The following is a 19325-nucleotide window of genomic DNA, read 5'->3' as shown; positions in this document are numbered from 1 at the left end:
TTCAAAATAAGGTACATTTCCATACACACATTATTCCAAGGTGAGGGAAAGCTTTGTCTCTATAAGCGGGAAGGTATTGAATAGGGGTAGGGAGTTTACATTGCCCGTCCATATGGCACTGCTCTGAATATTACTGGGGTGCCATGTCTAGATCTGAAGTCCTCCATTCAAGAATGATGATGATAAATTGGAGAAGGGTTAAAAAAGCTTTCCAAGAATAATTAAGTGGTTGGAAAACATGTCTTATCATGAGAGACCTCAGGAAACCCTTAGTGGTTGAGAGTTAGTTAGATTTAGATTCACAATAAGGTACAAGATTTTACCAATGAAGACAGTAAACCATTGGAAAAAAACTTAAGAAGGAGAGAGGATTTGTGATTGCTGGAAATCTGGGAATCAGAAGTGGATTTTTTTTTAAAATTTGTTTTTAAAGATATGCTCCAGTTCAAGCAGCAGATAAATCAGTGAACCCCTGAAGGCTGATCTAAGAGTCCTAGACAACATCTGCAAAGGTCTCTTCTGGCCTGGTCATCACAGACACATCATGGTCACTGCTGATTTGGAAGATGCTTATTTGTTCTAGTAGCCAGTGCCCATGTCACATTTGCTGCATGTACACTGACTTAGACAAGGAATTAAATCCCTGGTGAATGGAACAACACCAGCTGGGTGCAGTGGCGAACACCTGTAATCCTGTGACTAGGAGGCTGAAGCCGGTGGATCGCTTGAGCTCAGGAGTTCTGGGCTGCAGTGCGCTATGCTGGTTGGGTGCCTGCACTAAGTCTGGCATCAATACGGTGATCCCAGGGGTCACAACATTGCTTAAGAAGTGGTGAACCAGCCCAGGTTTGAAATGGAGCAGGTCAAAACTCCTGTGTGGATTAGTAGTGGGGCTGCACCTGTGAATAGCCCCTGCCGCCTAGCCTGGGCAACACAGTGGGACCTGGTCACTTTTGGGGTTGGACTCATTGAGGTCCCTTCCGACCCTAACATCTATGAATCTAAGAGTGCTTGGGACATCACCTCCCAAGAGACCCACTGCTATGCTGCTTCACCATGCCCTGGATGCCAGATGTTTCTGAAAGGTGATATCCAAGTGATTAGTACTCTGCAGAGAACTAGCAGTCACATGATGCAGGCATTTCCTTTTGCTAAATTACTATCAATTTCAATGAAAAAGCGGGGCCTGGGTTCTCAAAGGTGACAGCTCCGAGGTCACGACACAGCCATGTCAGAATCTAACGAATCTGTCAATTCTGCTAAATACCTTGTCACCACCACAACATGAGAAGAAATGAAAATACTGATCCATGTGGGGCACGGCTGCAGTTGCTAGAGAGAGGATCTATGACGGCAAGTGAGAAGGGAGATCTTCCACAAGATACACGCTCTCTTTTATGGAAATCTCAGAACCCCTGCTAGCCTCTTGTGAAGTCTCTTTCCCAGACATCAGTAGTTTTAATAACATTTTACACATACCAACTCAGATACTTAAAAAAATATCAGCCACAGTTTCTAAGGATTCTGATAACAACTTGGCAATATGAAATAAGCTGGTATTTGATCTGCTTGACAATGTATTGGAAATCTAAAGTTGATCTTAATTCATCACTGATTTAAAGTACAGTATTTGTTACCTTCTACAGATTGCTATATAGAAATATCAGGTTCAGTTTCTATGACAACAGGAGACATAAATGCCAAAACTCTTCCCGCTTGCTTCCGGTTTTTTTTTTTCCCCAGCTTGAGGATAAATCATTTATTTTGGTCCTTTGAGTTAACCATTTCCTTCACCCTATTGAGGAATAAGCCAGTGTACTTCTTCCCATTGCTGCAAGAAGGTCAAGCTCCCCAACTGGACTTGAGGAGGGAGCAGGAAGCTAATGTGGTCTTAGGGCATCTTCCTCTCTCTCTTTTCCTATGAACACATGCACATTCACACATGCACACACACACGTGCACATGCACACACATATATGCACTTGCATGCATATACATGCATGCATACCCTACCATCTAGGCATTGAAATGGTTTCCAGTGTAAAACTGTCAACATAGTTCATAATCATGACAGCCACCAATGGTTCCCAAGCAAAACTGGAATACACAGCTTCCCAAATTAATCCTTTTCCCCAAGGCATCTTGGTCCCTCCAATGCCATGTGGGAGCAGCTGGCCACTGTACTGTACCTGGGAATTACAAGAGGACTCTTCTGGAAAGAAAGTGAGTCCATTTCAGACATGTGCTACTGGAATAGCTCATAACAGCTCTGGAAAGCAAGAGAATCTGACCCGAAGTTCTCTTCAGCATGGGTTTGAATATCCAGTGCACCTGCCCCACAGGCACACCAATATATTCTGCCTCGCAGGCTCTGCCTGCCTGTGGTGTTGGCAGGATTGGGATGAACAAGCAGAGCCTTTTGGAGAAATGGGATTTTACTGAAAGTTCCACAATCATAGAAAATTAGGATTTGAAGGGACCTCAGAAGGTCACTTCTAGTCCAAACCCCTGCTCAAAGCAGGACCAGCTCCAACTACATCATCCCAGCCAGGGCTTTGTCAAGTCAGGTGTTAAAAAGCACCAAGAATGGAGAGTCCACCAACTCTCTGAATAACCTGTTCCCATAGTTCACCACCCTCCTAATGAGAATATTCACCTCCCCAATATTCAACCTCAACTTCCCTTGCTGCAGCTTGAGACCATCGCTTTTTGTTCAGTCAAGATGCCAGTTTGTTGAACTCAACCAGTTTGCAGAAAGCATTCTGGGTTAGGCTTTTCGGTGAATCACAGGTAGGTTCTTTGGGAACCTGTCTGGACCTTGGTGGTTCCATCCACAGTTACAAGACAGCTACACCCTACTGGGACTTCGGAGCACTCTGATATGAACTAGAGCTGCAAACAAATGGTACACTTATCCCAGGATAAGTGCATAGCCATCCATGACACTTGTCCTCCAATAAATTTTAAAGGTTTCTTAGATAAGGAGCATGAACACTTTATCCTGGGATACTGCGGTGTCTGTACAGTTCTCCCAGGACTATCATTGAATCAGTGGCAGAAAGGCAGCAGCACATCCAATTTCTCACTAAACCCTGAATAGAAAGGTAATGTGTGTACACACCAATCCTGGGATATTTTTGTTCCAGAACAAACACAGGCACAACTTATCCAGAGAAAAATGTAATATCTGTTACTAGCCTAGGAATCTTTAAGGCCTGGGAATCCCAACTGGGACTGAGGCACCCAGGATCACAGCTGCAGAGTCAGGACTTGGAGCCCAGAAGTCCCAAGACCAATATCCAAAGGTTTGTGGTTCCTGGCAGCCCCACCATGCTGTTTCTTCTGGCTGGTGCAGTCCACATGGTCAGATGCTTAGACCGACAGCCTGGGAAGTCAGCAATCAATTTCAACCAGCAGTGGGAGGGTCACCAGATGTGTGCATGCTTATGAAAGCACCGTGTCTGAGGGAGTGATTTGCCTTTTTTTCCCCAGTGAATTTCCAGTTCACAAGAAATGTTGAAATGTTCAGATTTATTCCAATCTGGATGAATTCCAAATCAATGAAAACAAGTAATTTGTCTTGAACCAGAAACACGTTATTTGAGCTGGCTCTAACAACAGATATGGACCAGGTGCTCCCTCCCCCTGGGAAGCAACTCAGAGGCCTGCAGCTGCACCCAAAGCACGCACTTGAACTGCTCTGGTCTAAGGCTGCCTGAGAGAAGTGGAGGGATTACAGGAAAGACCACTGGCCAAAACCTCACAGCCCCATGCTCATGAGAAGAATAGATTTTATAATATAAGATAATATAATATGGAGTGAGACAATGATGCTCAGCCCAGATGCTCACCTCTTCCTAACACCATTTTACTTCACTCTAACAATATATGGCCAATGATTAGGGCCATTAGCTCAATGCACGATCATTCTGCACTCAGGTTAGTGAATGTGCCTGGGGATGGCATTCCAAGGCTGCATCTACATAGCTTAAATTTACTGTACAGTAACTTACTGCGCATTGAGTGGGAATCAGCCAGTGTCTACTCATGCAGGTATTAAAGTGTATTAATGCTGTGTGTGGACTGACTTGGGACTAAAGTTAGTCCCAAGTCAGTCCACATGCATGGTTTTACTGCACACAGTAAAGCATCTAAACATGTGTTATTGTACAGTAACTAATTGAATGTAAATCTGATACCTGCATAGTGCAGTTATCAAATTTATGCTCAAGTCTGTGTAAGTCACCATATTTACTGCACACTACAGGCATGTATGGGTAGACATGTGCTTGTACTGCACAGTAATTTTGGTTACTTCACAGTAAATGCGCACATGTAGATGTGCCCAATGTTCCCTGAAACCCATAACAAGAGATAAGGACAGTGACCAGCTGCAAAGCCCCTGGATTTCCAGTTTTGGTGAAATGACCAAATTAAGAGGCCAGGTATGCCCAAATTAAGATGCCCAAATTAAGATGTATGCATGTGATATGTCTGAGAAACAAAGAGATATGATGACAGAACAAAATGTGGACAGCATGACGACCACAGGAAAACCAATCAATGGTAACCAGAAATAAAGAGTCATCAGGATAAAAAGAATACAAAAGGAGGGATTTCAGAGCAGCAGGGGGGATCCCAAGGCTACTATGTGCAGAGGGCGCACCACTGAAACCATCTCACCCACCCCATTGGGGTGGAGAGTCTTGGGCCTTGACCTCCAAGACTGCTGACATTCAAGCAAGAACCACAGGGTAGTGTGTGCATACTGGCCAGACATACTGTTCCTTTGTGACACCCTTAGGACAGGTAGATATGTGGAACTGGGCGGGTGGAGGGAGGAGTCCACCTGGAACAAGGTATCAGGAAGGGGTTGTAAATCCAGAGCCAACGGTACCTAACCTTTGCATCTATTACAGAAATTAAAGATTTACAGTAGAAATCCATTAACACCAGCATTGAATCCACTGTCTATTGTTGTTAAGTTCTTGGGCATCTCTTTTCCAGATATCAAAAGAACAGCAATGCATCCCCATTGCATTCCCTCACAGTGTGGACAAATTGAGATCACAATCCAATGAAATGAACTTAAAATGACTCAAGAATACTGAACTGAGCCACCCCTTGTGTTCTTGTTCTTGTCTGAATCAATAAGAACAACTTAAAAATGAACCTGAAGCTAGTGCCAAATGTCAAGCTTACCACAGCGTTCAGTACCAAGAGGCCACAAAGACTAGGGGATTTTACAAAACAATTAAATACATGCCTAGATTGTTTTAAGATGGAGACTTGTGTGTCAAGTGGACTGACGGGGTGGACGGGGGCACATTACTGACAGGGTGGACAGGAGCCCATTTGAAAGCATATTTATTTGTTTATTAAAATGTCATCTACTTTGCCTGAACCTTCACCTTGTCTTTGTTCATGTTCAAATATATCACTTAAGAAAATGTCCATTTTTATACTGTTCCCAACACAGGCCAAATCTGCATTGTTGTGTTAAGCAACAAAGCTCTATATTTACTCCTGGTCAAGGACAATACAACTTCCCCAAGCCCTTTACCCGGAGTCATTCTTTGTTATCCCTTAACATACTCTTGTTGCTTGGTTTGCTTATGTTTTTTCTTTTTTTTTTACCTGTGTCTACAAGCGGCCTGCAATGTTTTGCTTGGAGGAAAAAAACTATTCTTAGAATCTACTTTTCTGTAAAATTCTTGTTTGTCAAACAGCTGGATGACCTACCTGAAAATCTTTTTCTACTGACTGACAAATGTATCAGGAGCATCAGGAACAAACTGTCTCATTCCATATTATATTATCTTATACTATAAAATATATATTTTCCCCTCCATCATTGGTACTTACAAATTGTCCTCTGAGCCTCTTAGTCACAGACCCATCTTCATTAGTTTTCACCTTCAAAGTTTTAGCTTTCAGTTCAATGTACCTAAAACATTTCTCTCTAGTATCTGTTGTGATAAAGCAATGCTTACTTTCATCCTCCAGAAATCTTGAAATTTCTTTATCTACTTTTGAGCTCTGTAGTTAATGTAACCACCAACCATTGATGCACCCACCCACCCACCCATCTATCCATCACCATGGTACCTGAGCTTGCTGAAATACAATATTAAGATGCAATGAAGATGAACATTTCAGTTGAATTGCACCATTTATAAATGCAAAAAAAAAAAAAACAACAAAAAAAGAAATTTTGTAAAGTTTTGAGCATCTGGGCTGAACAGCTCATGAACTGGAAACTTTATTCTTAAACAGCTCTATCCCCAGCTGCATTGTCTACAAAATGTGCTCCTCTATCCAAAGTCCCATACACATAACTTTCTTACATGGAACCTGATCCAATGCCTATTAAAATCAATGAAGACATTATTCCATCATCTTCATTTGCTCAGTGAAGTCCTTTTTTTTTTTCCTTAGAAACACTCTCCCAAGGGACAAGAGCAGTTTGCACCAGAAGATCAGCTCTCTCCGCAGCCTTCTTTTGTCTTGTCGAAGGAACAAGTATCATATGGAATGGTATAGTTGCACTTTCCCAACTTGTCAGCTTCTTTGTATTACTCCTGTATTACATACTGATTTTGTAACTTTAGCAAAGTTCTGGAGAACAAGTGCCAAGTCTAATATTGACTTGCAAATTGTTGACTTTCATATTTGCAACATTACCCACATGATACTGTAAATCCCCACACAAACATCATTTTAAGGCAACATTTTCTATTGGGTGAATTGGGCAAAAGAAGAGAGAAGCACATGGATGGAGTGATACTGCATCCTTAATATACATACCATAGGTATTTTTCTGATTCCATACCTCTCTACATACCACTTGGTTTGTTCCTGAGAGGCAGCTTGTACAAAAGGTAGCTTCTCTATTTTGACTGTCAAGATATTTCACAGTCCTTGCTTATCACATGGCCCCGTAGACAGCCTTTAATTTGTTTTGTTTCTCTACAGATCTCCCTTGGAGGAGCATTTTGGTCACATAAGGTTTGCTAAAACAAACTTGTTCACGCTCTTTAGCTATTCCACTGCTTACTCTACTGCTCTGAAATTAATCAGCTTTGATAGCAAATGTACAGACAGCACCAAATCAGATCTCTCTCCAATTTGTATTGCAATGTCACCTCCCTTTTACCAGGTTTGCTGTTGCTCTTATTTTCCTTGCCACCAGTTCTCAGCTCTCATATACAGAGAGATCGGTCTTGATCAGGTAGCATCATGTTCATCTCTGCAACGCCCCTCAGTCACTGTACCTACCATGCAGAGGCAGAGGAGTATGCAAGACCCTGCCTCCCCCAACCCTTACAAAGAGGCTTCCAGTCTCTGTGTTTTTTGCACTCCCTTGGATGGGAGACAAAGAGATGAGGATGAACCCCCTCTGCACACTCCTTACTGAGCCACAGAGCAGTCTGGGTGAGCAGGGAGGATAAATTGGCACAGATCAAACAAGCACATGCACGCTTGGAGCTCTTTATAGATAATAAGAACAGGAATGACAGGATTGGGACAGATCTGCTCCTTCACTGTCCTTCTAGCCTTCAAAGTTTAAAACAGGATCAACTGTGTATTTTTATTTAAATGACTAATTGTAAAACAGGGAGAAGACAGGGTATAATTGCACCTTATAGACAAACTAAATCAAAGATTACAGCATAAGTTTTTGTAAGCACTCAAGTCCCAGCTCTAGTGCAAGATGCATAGGTGAAAGACCATTATGCTCCCACAAGTGCAGGGACCCCCTCTCCCCCCAAGAAACCTCAGGACCCCTGATGATCCCTGGCCTGCCCGCAGGAAAGCAGGGACCCATGGTGGGAGGGACGTAGCCAGCAGGGAGGCAGCTGAGTGGAGCCAAGGATGGTCATGCCCCCCACCCCCAGCTCCTACTTCGCACAGCCCCACAGGAAGCCACATGGCCAGAGCCTTGTGAACAGGATGCACAAACGGGCATGCTTCTGGGCCTGGCACATGAGTTTCCATGGGATTTTGCACAGGAGGGTAAGTGGGAGGGTCCGAGGCCCTGCCAGTGAGCTGTACAGTAGATATTCCCATTACTACAAGTGGCATGATGTGGATGGATACATGCCACATCCCAAGGGTCCCCTTGGAGTCTGTGGCCTCCCCCTCTGGCACCACAGAGGCTTCCACCCAGACAGAGCCCATGGCTCCAGGCTCCACACAGACGGAGCCTCTGGTTCTTGGCTGTGGGGGCTGCCAAGCACGTTTCTAGGCTCATGGGACCAGGAGCATGGCCACCTCCCCTTGCGAGGTCTGCTCCACTTTGGAGTCTGGGGTGCCAGATAGAGGATCTCCAGACCGCAGTCCACAGACAAGGGAGGACTCAGGGATCTCCCGTACTGTCCAGCCAGGGGGTTGGACCAAGGTGGTCAAAGATCCCAAGGCCCACTGTATGGTCTGGGGCTTTGCAACAAGTACAAACCTCTTGCAGCCTCAGTAGAGCCTGCAGAGATGCCATCTCCTGAAGGCAAGGGAGGATCACCCACCCCACTCTCCCTTAGATGAAATGCAGAGTGGTCATTGCAGGAATCTCCCTGCTGCCCAGACCCCCTAGACCAGGATATCTGCTACTTCCCAGAAGCCCGCATCTGGGACATAGCAGAGAGGATCCCAAAGATTATCCCGGCCTTGGACCATTACCCTATGCTCCTTATCCATGTGGGCACAAAAGGCATGGCTTGGAGCAATCTTAGCTGGGTCACGAGAGACGACAGGGTTCTGGGAGTGGGTCTTAGGAGGCTGGGAGTGCAGGTGGCCATTTCCTCACTCCTCCCAGTTGTGGGTCATGGGCTGAGGAGGGAGGGACGGGTCGAGATAGTCAATCAGCGACTGTGGTGCTGGTGGCATCATGAAGGCTTCAGCTTCCATGATCACAGCCCGCTCTTTGGTGAGAGGGGCAGTGAGCTGCTGGGGAGGGATGGCCTCCACCTCACTCCATTGGGGAGAAGGCTCTTCTCAGCCAGACTGACTGACCTGCTTAATTAGGCTTTAAACTAAGCCCGCCGGGGGATGAGGGGATTATTTCCACTGCAAGCCCACTGGGCAACCCTTGTACATCCAGTGGGCTAAGGCACTCAAAGGAACCCAACCCTACCCAAGCCCCATAATGATCAGTGGGGAAGGCAGGGGCCCCAATAGGACACTTGACTGCCTGTACACCAATGCCAGAAATTTGGGGAATAAACAGGGGGAACTGGTCCTCCTGCTAAACAAGAATGATTCTGCCCTCACAGGGATAATGGAGATGTGGTGGAACTCCACCTATAACTGGGCCACAGGTATAGATGGCTATACCCTGTACAGGAGAGATCATGCAGACAAAAGAGGTGGGGGTGTAGCTCTCTATTTCAAGGACAGCTACATGTCCCTCCAAATTCACACTGACACCCAGGAAGGATGACTGGAGTCTCTCTGGGTCGAAATACATGGGGAACGTAAGCACAGGGGACATCATGGTAGGACTCTTCTATAGATGTCCTAACCAGAAACAAGAGCTGGACTAGGAATTCACCAGGGAACTGGCTGAGGCAGCATGCTCTTGGTGCATGATTGTCATAGGAGACTTTAACTACCTAGACATCTCATGGGAAGAGCACTCAGCCAAATCCAATCAGTTGCAAAGCTTCCTTATGTGTGGATAAGCTCTACCTGACTCAAGAAGTCTATGGACTGACAAGAGGCAAAGTGTTGCTGGACCTGGTACTGGCAAAGGGGATGTCATAGTCAGTGACGTAAGAATTGATGAAAAGCTGGGTGACAGTGACCAATACAGCAATACAGAAGTCCTCGACTTCAGGCAAGCTGACTTTGACAAGCTCAGGAGGCTTGCTGTCAAGGCCCTAAAGGACCATGACTCGGCAGGAAGAGGAGTCCAAGAGGAGTGCTTGCTCCACAAGACAGTGTGGCCATCCCATCTCGAAGGAAGGGTAGCAAAAGGGCTCAGCAATCCCCGTAGCTCAGCAGGGAACTCAAGGACCTCCTATGCCTCAAAAGAGAGACTTATAAAGGATGGAAGGCTGGAATTGCCACCAAGGAGGAGTACTCAGCACTGGTCCGTACCTGCAGGGAGCAGATCAGGAAAGCCAAGGCTGCAACCGAGCTCCATTTGGCTTCACATATCAAGGATAACAAAAAGTCCCTGTTCAGATATGTAGGGAGTCAAAAAAAAACAAAAAACAAGGGTAATATTGGACAGCTGACAACTGACACCCAGGAAAAGGCCAAACTGCTTAATGGGTACTTCGCGTCAGTCTTTCATCAGTCCAATGGGACCGCCCTGCCTAGCATGACATGGGACAACCAGGGTGAGGGCGTATTTATACCCAGCATCTGTGTTGATCTGGTAAAGGATTACCTTGAGAGGCTGGACACCTTCATGTTAGCTGGTGCTGACAGATTACACCCTAGGGTATTCAAGGAGCTGGCAGGTGTCATAGCCCAACCACTGCCAAAAATATGCAAAAACTCGTGGTGCCCAGGTTAAGTACCTGAAGACTGAAAGTAGGTCAATGTGGTACCCAGTTTCAAGAAAGGGCGGAAAGTTGATCCTGAGAATTACAGGCCAATCAGCTTGGCCTCAATCCACAGTAAGTTTCTGGAGAAAATCATGAAGGAGTCCCTTCTAGATAAGCTGACTGAGGGCAACATCTTGAGGGACAGCCAGGATGGGTTTGTCATGGGTAGGTCTTGCTTGACCAATCTCATTTTCTATGACCAGGTGACATATCACTCGGACAAGAGATTGACATCATATATCTGGACTTTAAAAAAGCCTTTGATCTGGTGTCCCATGACCTCCTCATGGGAAAATTGGTCAACTGTGGCCTCAGCTACATCACAGTCCAATGGCTGGGAAACTGGCTCCTAGGTCGGACCCAGAGAGTAGTGGTCAATGGCAGTGAATCATTATGGTTCTCCATGACCAAAGGGGTCCCTTAAGGCTCTGTCCTTGGACCTATACTCTTTAACATTTTTATCAATGATGTGGACATTGGTGTCAGAAACACAATGGCTAAGTTCTCCGATGACACTAAATTTTGGGGCATAGAGTCCACACCTGAGGACAGGCTAGTGATCCAGGCTGACTTGAAATTCAGTAAATGTGTGGACACAAACCTGATGACCTTCAATACCAATAAATGTAAGATACTCCACCTCAGGGAAATAAAAAGCCCACAGCATATGTATAGGCTTGGCAGTGCTATGCTTGCTAGCACTATGATTGAAAGAGACTTGGGGGTCATGACTGACCACAAGATGAATATGAGCCACCAACACAATGTTGCAGCTGATAAAACAAACAAAACTCTGTCTTGCATCTATAGATGCTTCTCATGTAAATCCCAGGGTGGCATCCTCCTGCTGTACTCGGCCTTGGTGAGGCTGCAGCTGGAGTACTGCATCTAATTCTGGGATCCACAACTCAAAAAAGATGTGGAGAAGTTTGAGAGAGTGCAGAGGAGCCACATACATGATCTTAGGGCAAGAGAATAGGTCTTATGATGAGAGGCTGAGAGCCGTGGGACTCTTCAGCCTGGAAAAGCTCAGGCTCAGGGGGGACCTGGTGGCTGCTTATTAGTATGTAAGGGGTGTACATCAGGATCTGGGGGAATGTCTGTTCACCAGAACGCCCCAGCGGACGACAGGAATCAATGGTCATAAACTTCTCCAAGACCATGTTAGGCTGGAAATAAGAAAAAAAAAAACCTCTTTACTGTCCGACCCCCCAGGACCTAGAATAGACTCCCTCCAGAAGTGGTGCAGACACCTACTCTGGCCTCCTTCAAGAAATGCTTGGATGTTTATCTTGCTGGGATCCTTTGACCCCAGCTGACTTCCTGCCCCTGGGGCAGGGGGCTAGACATGATGATCTTTGAGGTCCCTTCCAGCCCTAACGTCTACAAAATCTATGAAAAGCAGCAGTTTACTTCATCAGGTGCTCTGAAGGGACTGTAGGAGGCAGAGCTTCTAAATTAGTAAATATGAGATGCAAATCTCCCTTACCTTGTTCCTGACTTCAGATGAACCCGATTAACGACCTCTCCTATTTGTAAAACAGACATATGCACCTCTCTAGGAAAGGGCCTCCCATGGTTTAGCTGGGGTCACTTTATAAACTTTCCCTTTGCTCCCCTGTTCAATCTTCCTGATTCCTTTGACCCTGGGGAAGGACAGGCTTGCAAACAGAAGGGTCAGCCCACCTTATCAGCACATGGGAGAGAAACGCGCAATTAGCTTTGAACTGAGCACTGAAATGCAAAGCCTTGATATTTTTCAGAAGTAAACACAATCAAAGATAAAGCACAAAACCCATTAGATAATTACATGTTGTTACAGTGACCTTGGAGAGAAGAATCTTTGCAAGAATATTAAGCATGAAAATTTGAGATGGGAATTGGGTGTAGCCCATTGAAGACAACGTGAAATAACTCATGTCACCCCTCTGCCATTCTTAGCTTAATGCTGTATCAGATTTATAAATCACTCAATGAAGCAACTACTCAAGTTAGAAAAAGTGACACTGGTAAACTTGGGTTACGGGTATTGACTTTACTCATAAACTTAAAATTATGTCTTCTTATAGTAACCATCCCATGGTCATCTGAGGCTGGTAAAGAGAATTAATACATTTCATTTTACCAATATTCTTAAAACTTTCATAGAGAATTGAGAGACTCAGAGCCATTGGTTTGCAAGACCCACAAAAATGATCTGATCCAACCCCTGCATGAATGTGGGAATGCTACTTCTAAATCTAGTGACCCCCGATTGTCCTACAGAAGACAATGACAGATTTATTTGCAAATGATCCTTTCTTAGAGAGGGTCTGTCTACTGCAAGTACTTACTGCGGAAAGTCCCCAAATATGTATATATACTTTTTACCACATTTATTCTTCCTCCTCTGTAGTTTTCTTTGTAATGGCAACAACCACTGTAAGACCCTCTGGGATGTATTAGCCAAAATTTTCAAACTTGCATGCCAAACATCAGATACCCAGATAATAGCATCCTAATTCTACAGGGTGGTGTGGGTCCACCACTCACAGTGAAATAAAATATAAAACCATTTTATCAAGATCCCTAAAAATTCATGTTGGAGCCCAACCTTAGGGCCACTCAGGTAATGGCACTATTAAAACATGTTTAGAATACAAAGACAAACAATCCCTCCCCCAACAAAACCCAAATCACTTCCTTTTCCATCCTATGCAAGTCTCTAAGCTCATGAATGTGGAGTTCTACAAAATAATACCATATATATATATATTCATTGAATCACAGAAAATGAGGGTTGTCCGGGACCTCAGGAGGTCACATCTAGTCCAATCCCCTGCTCAAAGTAGGACCATCTCCAACTACATCATCCCAGCCAGGCTTTGTTTAAAAACCTCAAAGGATGGAGACTGCACCACCTCTCTGGGTAACCTGCTATAGTGCTTCACCACCCTCCTAGTGAGAAAGTTTTTTCCTAATATCCAAACTCAACTTCCCTTGCTGCACCTTGAGCCCACTGCTCCTTGTCCTGCCACCTGCCCCCATTGAGAACAGCCCAGCTCCGTCCTCTTTGCAGCCCCCCTGCAGGGAGTTGACAGTTGCTATTCAATCCCACCTCAGTCTTCTGTTCTGCAGACTAAATCAGCCCATTTCCCTCAGCCTCTCCTCATCAGTCCTGTCCCCCAGCTCCCCAAATGATTTTTGTTGCCTCCGATGGACTCTCTCCAAATCGTTCACATCCTTTCTGTAGTGGGGGGCCCAAATCTGCACACAGGACTCCAGATGTGGCCTCCCCAGTGCTGAATAGAAGAAAATAATCACTGTCCGTGATCTGCTCGCAATGCTCCTACCAATGCAGCCCAGTATGCCGGTAGCCTTCTTGGCACAAAGGGTGCACTGTTGGCTCATAACCATCTTCTCACCCATTGTCACCCCCGGGTCCTTTTCTGCAGAGTTGCTGCCCAGCCAGTCCCCCCAGCCTGCACCGGTGCAGGGGATTGCTCCCTCCCCAGTGCAGGACTTTGCACTTGTCCTTGTTGAACCTCAGGAGATTCCTTTTTTCCTAATCCTCCAGTTTGTCGAGGTCAGTCTGAATCCTAGCCTTACCCTCCAGCATATCTACTACTCCCCACTTGCAAAACAAAACTTATATAGGGCTCTAGGGTTCTACGAGCCCTAGTTCCTCCATCAACGTACTTTTTTTAATGAGTAAAATTACTTATCTTTATCTAAAATGATAGAGTTGGATAATTAACTAATTTATTGGTTGGCTGGTAATTTCAAAGAAGTCAGGGGGGAGGGGATGTTGCTAGACCATAACTACAATTTTGAACATTTTTAACAAATTGGGGGTGAAGGATCAAAATATGTTATTTGACCTAATGCCATGGCTCATTTTGATTTAGAATTGGAAAGAACAGGTTACAGATCAACTAAGCTGTCTGTTTTCACAAGAATAGAGCCCCGTGCTATTCATCCTAGAGTACTCGATTCCCTGAAGGACCTGCGAACCCAATGGCTATTATTGTGCTATCCCATATACAACATGCCTTGGAATAAGATATGCACCCTGTTTTTGAAGGCAGAATGAAGAAAAAAGGAATGTTCTTGAGTAGCAGTGGCTAGATAAGTGATTCTGAACCAGGGAGCTATTGCACCTAGGGGTGTCTTGAGATCTTTTCCAGGGTGCTTTGGGATCCCACACAGTTCGCACTGTTAGGTATGCAAATATGATTTACAAAACAAAACTAGAAGGGGCCTCCAGAGGTCACATCTAGTCCAACCCCCTGCCCGAGGCAGGATCACACCTATCCAAACTATCCCTTGGTGAGGCCGCAGCTGGAGTACTGTGTCCAGTTTTGGGCTCCACAATTCAAAAAGGATGTGGAGAAGCTTGAGAGAGTCCAGAGGAGAGCCACGCGCATGATCAGAGGTCAGGAAAACAGATCTTGCGACGACAGGCTGAGAGCCATGGGACTCTTTAGCCTGGAAAAGCGCAGGCTCAGGGGTGATCTGGTGGCCACCTATAAGTTTATCAGGGGTGACCACCAGGATCTGGGGGAACGTGTGTTCACCAGAGCGCCCCAAGGGATGACGAGGTCGAATGGTCACAAACTCCTGCAAGACCGTTTCAGGCTGGACATAAGGAAGAATTTCTTTACTGTCCGAGCCCCCAGGGTCTGGAGCAGTCTGCCAGCGGAGGTGGTTCAAGCACCTACATTGAACACCTTCAAGAGTAAATTGGATGCTTATCTTGCTGCGATCCTATGACCCCAGCTGACTTCCTGCCCTTTGGGCAGGGGGCTGGACTCGATGATCTCCCGAGGTCCCTTCCAGCCCTGATGTCTATGAAATCTATGAAATCCCCTATAAATCCATTGTCTAACCTTTTAGCAAAACCACACAGTCCATCCTGACACAGCACAAGCCATAACCCACTAACCTGCCACAAGTAAAGCAGAGGAACCACGCTAGTCAATGTCTTGATTCTTTAAACAGCTATCAGTATATGTTCAAATAGGAATCAAGAAAGTTAAAAAACATTTGGACCTGCTGTGGTCTGAGCTCTTCACAACAGAAGAAAAATAGAATTTCTCTAGTGTTTTCTGTACTCATAAATGAGTGAAAAATAAGAACTGGCATTTTCCGAGGAGGTGCCTTGAGTCTACACAGGTTGGGAAGTACCGAGCTAAGGTTCTCCTCTCTCGATCACATAGACTTGTCTCTCACTTGCCCTGGCAAGTGGCAAAGACTGGTCTTGCCATATTGTCTTGCATATAGTACACACTCTAATTGCCAACAGTTTTTTAAAAAAGTATGTGGTATGTGAGAAATGTTGATTTCCCTGTAGCCTCATGGAGGTCAGGAGGTGGTCCAGAACAGTGGAAAAGTGTATGCAATGCCCATCCTTATAAAAGAGGAAAAAGTAGCAACCACAAAATTTACAGTCCTCTCAGTCTAACTTTGATTGCCAGGAAAGATACTGGAGCAGATCACCAAAAAAAATCAATTTACAAGCAGCCAGCGGATAACAAGGTGATAAGCAACAGCCAGCCTGGATTTGTTAAGACCAAATTATGCTGAACCAATCTTATTTTGTTCCATGGCAAAGCAACAGGCTTTGGAAATGAGGGGAAGTGGAGCAGATCTGATACACTTGACCACAGCAAGGTCAGTGTCCAACCTCCCACAATATTCACATCAGAAAGCTAAAGCAGAATGGTTGCAATGAAGTTAGATAATCACTCTCAAAAAGTCATCATGAAAAGTCACCCACCACTGAACTCGAAGTGGTGGCTGATTTCACACACGGATCCCAGGGCCAGTCGCCATTTTCACTGGTTGAGCATAGCAAAGCCCCGTCCCGCCCACCCCTCTGATAGGCCAAGTGGCCCTGGCACTCCTGCCCCACCCCACAAATTGCCAGACAGCCCAAAACCATAGCTTAATGACCATAATTGAGCCTGGGAAGGTGGAGGCTGGGAGAAGGGCAAGGAGGACCAGGGCTTGCAGCCCAGCCCAGAGCCACAGTGAACCCACAGCAGTGAACCCAGCAAAGTTATGAGGGGTGGGAAGTTTGCAGGTCATGTCTGACTTGCTGCCCTCCTCCCCTTTCCTCCCTCCCCAGCTGGTGGCAGCCTCTTCCCCTGTGATGGTTTTATTCAATGGTGTGCTGCAGGTCTGTCCTGGGTCCAGTACAACTGAATATTTTAGTTAATGATACAGAGGATAAAATTGAGCACATGCTTAGTAAATTTGCAGATGTCACCAAACTGAGTGTCAGGCACTTTAAAGGGCAGGACTAGACTGGAAAGAATAAAATTGTCTGGAATGACTAGCATGCAATTGAATATGGACAAGAAAAAGTGCTACACCGGGGAAGCGACAATCACATGCACAAGTGTAATAGGGAGAATGGCTGACTAGGCTGTAGGAAAGGACTGTGGCAGTCCAAAGTGGATCACAAGCCAACACATGCATCAAAAATGTACATAATATAATTGCAAAAACAACTTGTCCACTACAGAGATGCATTAACAGGAGGTGTTTTCCACAAGTTTGGGAAGTGATTTTTGCACTGTTCAGCACTTCAAGAGATGTGCACAAAAACTTCAAGAGACGTGCACAACTTGGAAAAAGTTCAGAGAAGAGTGACAAAAATTACTAGAAGCCTGGGAAAAAGGACATATTAGGAAAGATTGGATGAATTGGAATTATTTTGCCTAGGAAAGAGAAGTCTAAGAGGATTCCATAACAAAATACAAAACTATTCCAGGGTAGTAAAGCACTGGAACAGGTTATATGGAGAGGTAGTGGAGTCTCCATCCTTGGAGGTGTTTAATGCCCAACTAGACAAAGCCCTGGCTGGGATGATGTAGTTGGGGCTGGTCCTGCTTGGAGCAGGGAATTGGACTAGATGTGACCTCCTGAGACCCCCTTCCCACCTTCATTTTCTATGAGTCTGTGATTCTAAAAAGAATGGCAATCACCTGTTTTTTCTGTCCGTCATGGTCAGGAGAGCAGGGCATGGTGGACAGAAGTAATGACCTTAAATTATGAAAAGGGAAATTTAGGTTAGATAGTTAAAAAAAAAAAGTCCATCTAGGGTGATAAAGCTGAGCAACTGATTAACTAGGGAGATTGTGGAATTTCTTTCACTGGAAGTTTAAAAGCAGGTAAGACAAACATTTATTTGGCCTCATTTATATTGCGATAGTCCTATACCAAGCAGGAAGTTCAACTAGATGTCTTCTTGAGGCCTCTTCCTGACTATATTATTTCTGTCTCAATAAGCTAAAAGAAGTTAAAAGTAAAACATGGATTTCAGATTCTTTCTTTATATTATTTTTAACTTTTCTGTTAAAAACACATTTATTGCACATTTTGGCACTGCCAAATCTTCATTTTCTAGCCACAAACATAAAAATGGGTTCCAAAAAAGTTTACCCAGTTCTAGTTACTGCTCCTTTTGTGAGAACACTCGATTGGCTGACCAAGAGCAGGGGATTAGTCAAGACATAGATGCTGCTGTCACTTAGTAGGTCTCCGTGTTTCATACAGTCAAACTAATCAGCTAGACTCAGCAGTGCAGAGTGTAGCAAACCAGCTAAATGTCTTTCAGGCAACTTCTAGACTCTGACAAATGGTTTATTGTTATAGTTCAACATCAATACTCACCCAAATGTTAGTCTACTAATAAAAGTAGCACAGTATTCCTCAGAATAATTCTCCACTGCCATTAAATTTCCAACCCCCTTGTTATGTCTTCAGTAGATAAAGACATAAAAAGGGCGCCCAAGATTTATGCAAAATGTCAAAGCAAGAATTTTATTTTTTTCCCATTACATAATCACCATCTTCCACAACGAGGAGGAAACATGGATTTACTTAATTCTATGGTTTAAATCCATGAAGTACATTCTGCAGAGTATTTAGGGAGCCGGTTCTTCTATCTGAAGGAGTTTAGGCAGAAGAGAAGGTAGTGTGGCACCTTGCAGACTAACTTGTTCAGAGTGGCAACGAGCTTTTGTCATTAGTGTGTAAGGTGCCACATTGCCTTGGCTTTCTGTCTGGTTTTATATTAACATGGCTAGTGCTACCCATCGCTTCCTAAAGGAGCGTAGTCAGTGACACTACAGGCAGCCTGGGACCTCTGCATACTCCACGGCAATGGTTGATTAACAGCTCCACACGCAGCTCATTGTTGTGCTGAAAGTGAGCCTTACAGATCCAGAGCACAAGGCATTTTCTTTCAGAAAAGCTGTCCTCCAAGCGTAGAGGCAGGCATTCCAACTTGCTACAGTGAAATCATGGTTTAATTACATACAGCAAATTAAAACAACTTAGAGCCAGTTACAATTAACACAAGGAGAACTAGTGCAGAGTGTTCAGAGCATGGCAATGGCAGAAGTAGAGTCAGTCCCAGGTTACATTATTCAGCCTAGCTAAAGGAAAATCTTTGCTTGGGATTGCTTTTTCATCCAATCTCTCAGGAAGAGGGAAACGAGTGAGATGTCGGCTTGACAATGGCATAACGAGCCCAATGCAAAACACAGTGAAATCTGTGTGGGTATTTCCATCAACTCCTTTGGGAGGGTAGTAGCGCTTCCCCCATGTTTGGAAAAACAAGAAAAGAAACCTGCAGCAAAACCTTCCATCCATTCTCTGCATTCACAGGGTCAAAGTTGTTGCTTGTCTCTCGAAATGATCAATACAGGATGCCCTGAAATGAAACTGATGTTAAGTCTGACCAGGTGGCATCACATACCTAATGAGCTGATATTCCAAAAGTGT

At 44.8% G+C, this 19325-nt stretch overlaps 1 non-coding gene across 1 annotated transcript; it reads left to right on the top strand.

Moving 5' to 3' along the window:
• The first annotated feature begins 664 nt into the window (after window positions 1-664).
• LOC149872438 (signal recognition particle RNA) lies at window positions 665-953 on the top strand. Its single transcript, XR_016440889.1, has one exon.
• Window positions 954-19325: the final 18372 nt, after the last annotated feature.

The sequence above is a fragment of the Crocodylus siamensis genome, chromosome 2, assembly GCF_052110815.1.
Source record: "Crocodylus siamensis isolate JL-2025a chromosome 2, ASM5211081v1, whole genome shotgun sequence".
NCBI lineage: Eukaryota > Metazoa > Chordata > Crocodylia > Crocodylidae > Crocodylus > Crocodylus siamensis.
This window is presented reverse-complemented; position numbering and strand designations above follow the sequence as displayed.